Source organism: Gossypium arboreum, chromosome 1 (genome assembly GCF_025698485.1).
Source record: "Gossypium arboreum isolate Shixiya-1 chromosome 1, ASM2569848v2, whole genome shotgun sequence".
Taxonomy (NCBI): domain Eukaryota; kingdom Viridiplantae; phylum Streptophyta; class Magnoliopsida; order Malvales; family Malvaceae; genus Gossypium; species Gossypium arboreum.
In genome coordinates, this window is record NC_069070.1 from 110,358,940 (window position 1) to 110,367,199 (window position 8,260).

The following is an 8,260-nucleotide window of genomic DNA, read 5'->3' on the forward strand; positions in this document are numbered from 1 at the left end:
TTGATAATTCTTAACATACTTATCCAGGCAGTTGCTTTTCGGGCTTCAAATTTTTTATTTTTATAAAATGCCTATTTTTATTTATAATTTTAAATTAGAGAAAAATGTGATTAAGTAAAAGGTTTTCTTTATCCAAAGAACATTAGTTTAGGTTAAAGAACAAATTAATTTTATTTATTTTTATAGTTAAAATTTATTTTTATAATTAATATGAAATAAAATAGATGAAATTTTAATAAAAATTTAATATTCTTAATTTGATATATAACGATTAATTAATTTGATATATTTTAATATATAATGATTAATAAAAAACATGATTAAGTGCATTAATAAAAAACATGATTAAGTGCATTCGTCTTGGGTTGTTACTTTGTTACAATAATAATGCTGCAAATTGAGTTTAATTTAGTAATAAAAAGTTATTTGATTATAAAAATACTTTTAGTATCTTTCTTTTAAAAAAAAGAAAAAGAAGGTAAATTTAATCTGTGGGGCTATAAAAATAGATTAAAGATGGAGAAATAATAATAATAATAATAATAATAATAATAATAATAATAATAATAAAAGAGAGGGTAGATTTGAGTTAATGCAGTGAGGATGAGTTATTTTATTTCTTATTTCTGACAAAATTCAAAATTCTCTGTCCATGCTTACTGTGTTTTCCTTTGGCTTTCGTGCTCTCTCTTCTTTATTTTTTCACGTTTCTTTTTATTTCCACCAATTCTATTTTTTAAAGCATGAAAATTTTGGGAATTCAAAGTTTTTATTTAATAGGTGGAAAATTATTTTTTTAAATTCATACTTCTTAGACAATCTCATTATTTTTTAATTGTCATTTATATATATATATATTTATAAATAAAATAAGGAAAAAAAAGGTGTATCCAGGTTAGGTTGTTGAAAAAATAGTACCATTTAAAAACCAAACTTTTAATAATAAATCTAGAAAATGTAAAAATTTAAAATATTTAATATAATATATTTTTATTATATATTATGGAATCATATTATATTTTAAATTTCAAGTAATCTCTATTCCGTATAAAAAATTGTTTCTGTTTAAATTTAATTAATATTTCTAAGCATTTTATGTAAATGCTAAAATAGAAGAGCAAAAAACTTGTGAATCATTATTGTAAATGCTCTTTCTGGGGTTTTAGTTAAAAAAGAAGCCCATTTTTTAACGATCATTGGGTTTTTTTAATGGGGTTTAATGGTTGATTCTAAAAGAAATGCACTTTTAATGGCCTTTCTTTTTTGTTTCACTTTCTCCTGAGGTGACTCTTTTTTTTACTGTTTTAAAGCTTTTGATTATTTATAAACTACATTGAAAGCTGATGTTTCAGTTCATCTTTCATGTTTAAGGTGAGATCTTCATGATTTTCTGTGTATCAAATGCTTTCTAGAAATATTTCAAACACAGTAAAATTAACTTTTAGTGGCGTTTTGTAAGGTCTTTAGCGGCGTTTTTACAAGCGTCACAAAAAACGCCGCAGCCCCGCAAAATTATTTTATTTAGCAGCGCTTTTCCCACAAACGCCGCTAAAGGTTATAACATTTAGGCGCTTTTCCCAAAAACGCCGCTAAAGGTCATAAAATTTAAAAAAAATAAAATATTATAAAATATTATAAAGGTCATAAAAAATATATAAAAAGCTTAAAATTCATTATCAAAATATTGAGAAGAATAATATCCATGATATAAATATAAAAATTTTATATTAAAATTCATTATCAAATTAAATTTTCTATTAAAATTTTAACTTTAAAACTACATACAAAAATTAAAGAATTTAAATTTAAAATTTAAAATAATAAATTAATAACACAATTAAAATCCAAAAGTTAAAACTCAAGTTATCTTAAATATTAAAATAAAATAAAAATAAAAATTTTGAATCAAAACTAAAATAAATAATAAAAATGAGATTAAATATAAAGATATCAATAAAATAAGGTATTATAATGAAATTACTTAAATGAAATAAGGACTTAAATCATAACCATGTAAAATATAAGATTTGAATATCCATTCCCATGTGAAATATCAACATTGATTATTTAAATTGATTATCTTTGCTAATGAATATTCTTTTTCTAAGTCAAAATTACAATTCGTTTTTTCTTCTTTCACCTCAAATAAAAATAAAAGGTTGAAAACAAAACAATTAAATAAAAATAGAATAATTAGTTGACACGAGATTATTATTAAATATATGCAAATATGCAAGTAGACTATTACAAAACTAGGCGTAGTTTTTGATCAACTAATTAGGTAATCCTACTGCAGATTCTATCTATAATCTGCTTAACTAACATACAAACATAAGGCACTCTAATACTTTTTTGCACATAAAATATCTGAAACTCACACCTGAATTCGGATTCAGAGCACATAGGGTGTCAACTGCATGTTGATCAATATCATTCTTATTCGCTGCTGTAATGCCTCCCACATGCATTTGTAGAGGTAGGAGCCAGCCATTATGTGCCTTCTGCAAATTGTTCTTGGACCGCAATCTAGTGTAGTTGGTTTTTCCTGTTCCATTTGCCACCAGTCAAAACATAAAAGAGCTATATTATGGTAACTCCATCAGCTTACACAGTAAATTATAGCTCGCATGTTTCAAAGGTATGATTCAATCAGTGGGGATTTTGGTAAAATAACAGTCGTTGAGAAGGCAAATTGATGATAAATTAGATAGGAGCAGAGAATATATACTATATTTTATCTGAACAAATGTTCCTTTCTTCAAATATATTGGAATGAATAATGATTAATTTGCATCATCAACGCTAGTGAAAATCCATAAAGAAAAAAAATGATAGTTAGAATGTAGCATAAAATTAGCTTAATTCTGCTGGGCAAAATTAGACAACTGCATCCCAAACACCATCACTAGAGATAATCATCCTACCACTAGCAGTAGACAACTACAGAAAATAGGCTAGTTGGTAAAAGAAAACAATTAATAACAATCAAGAAAATGTCTTCTAATTTTAGATAAAACACTAACTCGTTCAAGCAGACCCTTTTAAAGAAAATTGATTAAGAAAGAAAATTCCAAATGCAAAAGCACTTCAACGTGCAAGTATAGGACACATGAGGATACGGATATGAAATTAATGGCTCTACTATGGAGTTAATGATCACAAATTCAGAAATGTTACTGGTTTGGAAGTTCGAGGAACTCCATTACAGGCAAGTACATATCCAATCTCTTAAAACAGTGGCAAAAAATTAACATATAAAACTTATGCCAAGATGAATAAGGGTTGTTGAGTATTTCAATTTAAAATCTGTGGAAGACCAAAACGCAACAGCTGATAAAAGCAAATCACATTTTAACGAGGCAAAGATGAAGCATAAGCAGTACCTCTCTTTCCTTGATTTCTTCCTTGAGAATAAGCTGCACTTGTATTTTGAAACAGGTAGCAATGAAATAAGTTCTTGGGTGAGACCCCGACTTTGTGTTCCAACACTCTCCCCTAACTCAAGTAATTCCTAAAGAGATAAATATAATCATGAATGATTAATAAAAAAAATAAAGAAACAATTCACAAATGCTAAATTATTGTGTTTTAACCTAATAAAATTAAGCAACGATTTCAGCTAAGTCTAAGGATGAGTATGGACTGGTTTGGATTGGTTTTAAGGAATAATCACATAAAACCAAAATATTTTGGTTTCCGAAATTTTGAATTCAAATCAATCTAAATTATAACAAAAATCAAATAAGCAAATTAAAATATTTAAATGAGATTGTAAGGAACCTATAATGAATAAAGAGGATGACCATGGAACAGGACCAGTATATAAAATAAAGTAAATATAAATAATGTTTATATACAATGGAAATTAGACTTGAACCAAAAAGTCGTAAATTAAAGAAAGTTTATATACTCAATTACTCATGAACAAGCATGAATCAATGGTGAAGCTTGGAGAGTACTAGTTTGAAAAAATGTCAAAAGAGTTTTGAGTGTCAGCATATAGGAAAAAATGTCAATTGTTGTTAATCTATTCATGAATCCACTAATCTTTATTTACAAATAAAAGAGTAGTAAGCTTGCAACATATATTAAACTCATAACCATACAACGATAAGAAAAGAAAAAATTGACTTCCTAGTTTCTCACAATAACTTCTCTTATATATTTCAATCTTTTAAATATCTTTGTGATTATTTTATGAATCAATTCGCATGTTTAATATAACATTAAGAATGAAAGCGGGTAGATATAACAAGACCTACCATTTTTGGATGTGTCCTGCCAATCCTTCACCCAAAATTTTCCTAGTCTAAATTTCTAGAATTTAGTAACATTAGGGGAATAAATGATAAACCCTCATAAGGAAGGTTGGTTTTAAGGGCTAAAATGGAAACGCGTAAGTTAAATATAAACACTTACTTGTAAATGACTCTTAACATGGTAAAGATTGAGTCCATCTAAATCCATCAGGTCCAGAATAGTCTTCGGTGTTGCTTCTAAAAATAAGATTTATGGTCAGTTCTATGGATAATTAACAGTTAATTCGCTTACCAGCAGCAACGGCAGAGCCCCACAGTAACTCTAAGAATTCAGTACTATTGAGAAAAATATATACACGGTTGAGTTTCAGAGACCAGAAAGCACAAGCCAAAGTTCAGTTCATGCATGAGGACTACCCGGTAACACATGTCATCCAAAACAGAAGAAACAAGCATGAAATTCTCTAGTAGCAACTTACGAAAGAGCCTGAACAGGATCCAAATTTAAATCACAAAAGAATATGGAAATTACATATAGGCAATTACACAAACAACGACCATAAAAGCAATAAACTAGTAGTTAAGAAGAGGTGAAAGGGTAAAAGAGAAGCTTAACATACCTGAAATAGAAGAAGAAAACTGTGAAAAATCAGTTTTAGTGCTTATCGACTACCTGTTGAGTTTGAGACAGGAAAGATTTTTAGAAGACTAAACTTTATACAAAAAAGAACTTAATCAAAGTATATAAAAGAGTACCAAAAAAAGCCACAATTAATTTATATAGCTTGTTATGACCTGATTTTGTTTCTTTTCTGTCAAATAAATATTTAATAAAATGAAAATCTAATTTCTATATTCAATCCATTATTTCGATTTTTAGGATTCATTAACTCAAATACTACTTTCTGCACTTCAAATTTTATTATATTTACTACTAATATATAATAAAAGGCTGCATTCTGTAATAACCCTGTAAGTTAGAGAACCATCAGAACAAGAACAAAAATATATACTGCATAAAAGGTTGAATCACTTCAGTAAATAAAGCATGCCTTTGAATATTTAGGATCCACTTCAATTGCCTTAGTAGCATCCTATATGGCACTACCATACTCTTCCAATTTGGTGTGAGCAAGTGAGCGATTAGCCCAGTACACTACATTCTGACTATTTAGCTCTATCGCCTGCGTGTACAAGTCAATAGCCTGACCATATTTGTGTGCTGAATAAAAGAAAGAAGGTGAACGTTGTTATAAGAAAAGAGGACAAACTCAAATTACCAAATGAGCACTCCTCCCATGAGTACAACAAAAGGATAAAGCTGACAAGAAAGAACAGAAAACACTGATTAATCATTTAAGCATACATGGAAGGAAGAAAGAAGCACAATGAATTTTCAGAATTACCATTGCTAATGCCAGTAACATGCTTCCTTTTCTTGCCTTAACGATCTTATGGACATTGCTTATACTGCAATAGCAACCATACAAGTACATAAGAGAAGCTTATGCGGACACTAAAAGACAGCAGTACTATGAACAAAAAATAAATGTAGGATGGACTAAAATAAGGTGGTCTCATGCATGGAAACCTTGGCCTCTGCATTACACATGAAGCTATGAGTTGAAAACAAAAGGGGAATTGATAATGACAATGCAATTAGATCATTTAACTCAGCCTAATAATCCATAGCTCTAGTATAAGGCTACAAGCCAACAAGAAGCCAAAAATGAAAGCATGAGAAGCTTCAGCTCTCACATTGGACTACTAAAGTGGACAGTTTTCCACTAAAGGTTAAAGAATAAGTAATTCAAAGCACTAGCGTGAAACTACAAGAGTGCCAAATAGAAATTATAAGAAGTTTCAGCCATGAAAGTTGAAGTAAATTTTGACCATTTAGGATGCAGATAACCACTTACTTGCAAGCCACTGTAGGTAAAATAGCAATTGGTGTCAACAAATACACAGCAGCTTTATATGTTGGAAGTTCTGGAAAAAAAAGGTGAATAAGTAATAAAATAGTCAAAGAAAAATGGCAAAGCAACAAGAAATCCAATATAAGGTGCTAACCCTTTCTTAAACAAAGAACTTACAATTAACATAAGGTATCCAACTCAAGAAGGGTATCGATTGCTGAAATGGCTGAGCCCACCACCGGGCACCTTGAGGGGAAAAAGGTAAGCAATCATAAAACGTGAAAAACAATAATAATAGAAGAAAAGAATTCAAAAGAAGTTTCAAATTTTTTATACGTGGAACACAAGTAATATAAAGGTTTAGTACAGACTGTCAAAGGCACCCCCATAACATCGAGTGAGGAAACATACCAACAATTGCTGTCATAAAGTGCAATCCATATTTCAGCGCAAGACCCTCAATCGGCCCATTGACAATAGGAAGGATAAGTGCATTGGTGAAATAGCTGCAGAAAATGACACAACAGAAGTATCAGCATTGGTAAAAGAATGTTCCACTGCATGCTACAAAAAACCACATTAGAAACTCCCTTCTAAAATTTTATGTAGAAAGGATGGAGACATTCGAGAGGAATACATATCAAACAGAATATTTAGAATACCTCAAATATACATCACGAATTTATCACAAAATCCTTTCAAAAAATTACCTAACATTGAATAAAGTTTGATAAAAAAAGATTGAAAACAAAATTTATAAACCCTCTATAGAATAAACCAAGTAATTTAATAACTGCAAAGTGTATGGCAGGATTTCTTAGAAGGAATACAAAATACAAAACTAAATTACTCTTTTGATAACTTACTGTTCCCATGTAGCTCCATAAAATGGTATAGATAAATTTACCCAGAACCAGAAATTGTCCCCTCCGCACATGGCAGTGCTCCCAAAATCCATGGTTTCGAACTGAAAAAGAATCAATATTGTATAATGGCAGAATTTTATTAGACATTGTTATGTAATGAAACAAGTTAAATACATACCGTACTTGCAAGTGCATCACACCCTGCAATATTTCAAGACCACCAAAAATAATTACTCCATCAGAAAATTTTCTAATAAAAATAGAAAAGGATGGAAAGAAGAGATTATAAAGTGAACTTACCATGGTCAAAAAGTTCTCCAAGTGGACTCGAGGAGTTTGTTCGTCTAGCTTGTTTCCCATCTACAGCATCAAAAGTCTAGCAAGTAATTACTAATATGTGAAACAGATCCCATACTTTGAATACATTGCCAGAGAGAAAACATTCACGCTCATCCCCCTTCCCCAAAACACCAAGGAAATAAAGAAAGAATAAGGTGGAGGTATAAACCTGATACAAAAATAGAAGCAACCCGTGTGCAAGATGAACCCATCTTGGTGGAGGTGAATCCAAGCGAGGGGAATAAACCTGAAATAGTAATACAAATAAAAGAATTGAATGGAATCCTAACCATGCATTTTGTTTTTATTCAATGATTCTTCATCAGTCGAAAATTTGCGGGTGGGTTTGTCAATCTTTCATCGAAATGAGTGTGTGGAAGTGGGAATGCGAATGGGAACGAAGTAGCAAACTGTTAGTAGGGACTTGAGACAGCTAGGGTTCCTTCGATAAGAGCTTGGAGACGCTGCTAGAGAGTTTCTTGATTGAAAAGAGCAACGGAGGGGTGAGATTGGGGGTGTTTTGGCGATACCGATTTTAGGGGGAAAAATTAGGGGTTTGGGCTAAATTTTAGGGATAAAATAGCTCTTGTTTTTAGGTGAAATAATTTTTTTGTGACGTTTTTATAAAAACCGGCCCTATTGTTAACTTTTTGTGGCGTTTTTATTAAAAACGCCACCAAAAATTATTTCATTTTAAATAAAATGACACCATTTTGCTATACTAGTTTTTTTATTTTATCTGTTAAAATTATTAGTTAAATGATTTTATAAAATATTTATTATTATTATTTTATAAATTGGTTTTATAAATAAAAAACTAAGTACTCTAAAAATAAATATCGCATATTTTAATAAGAAAAAAAATAATTAAATGGCTGTA

The 8,260-nt window shown here is 29.8% G+C and overlaps 1 pseudogene; it reads right to left on the reverse strand.

The window, feature by feature from the left end:
* Positions 1–2,193: 2,193 nt before the first annotated feature.
* On the reverse strand, positions 2,194–7,684 carry LOC108481382 (choline/ethanolaminephosphotransferase 1-like; annotated as a pseudogene).
* Positions 7,685–8,260: the final 576 nt, after the last annotated feature.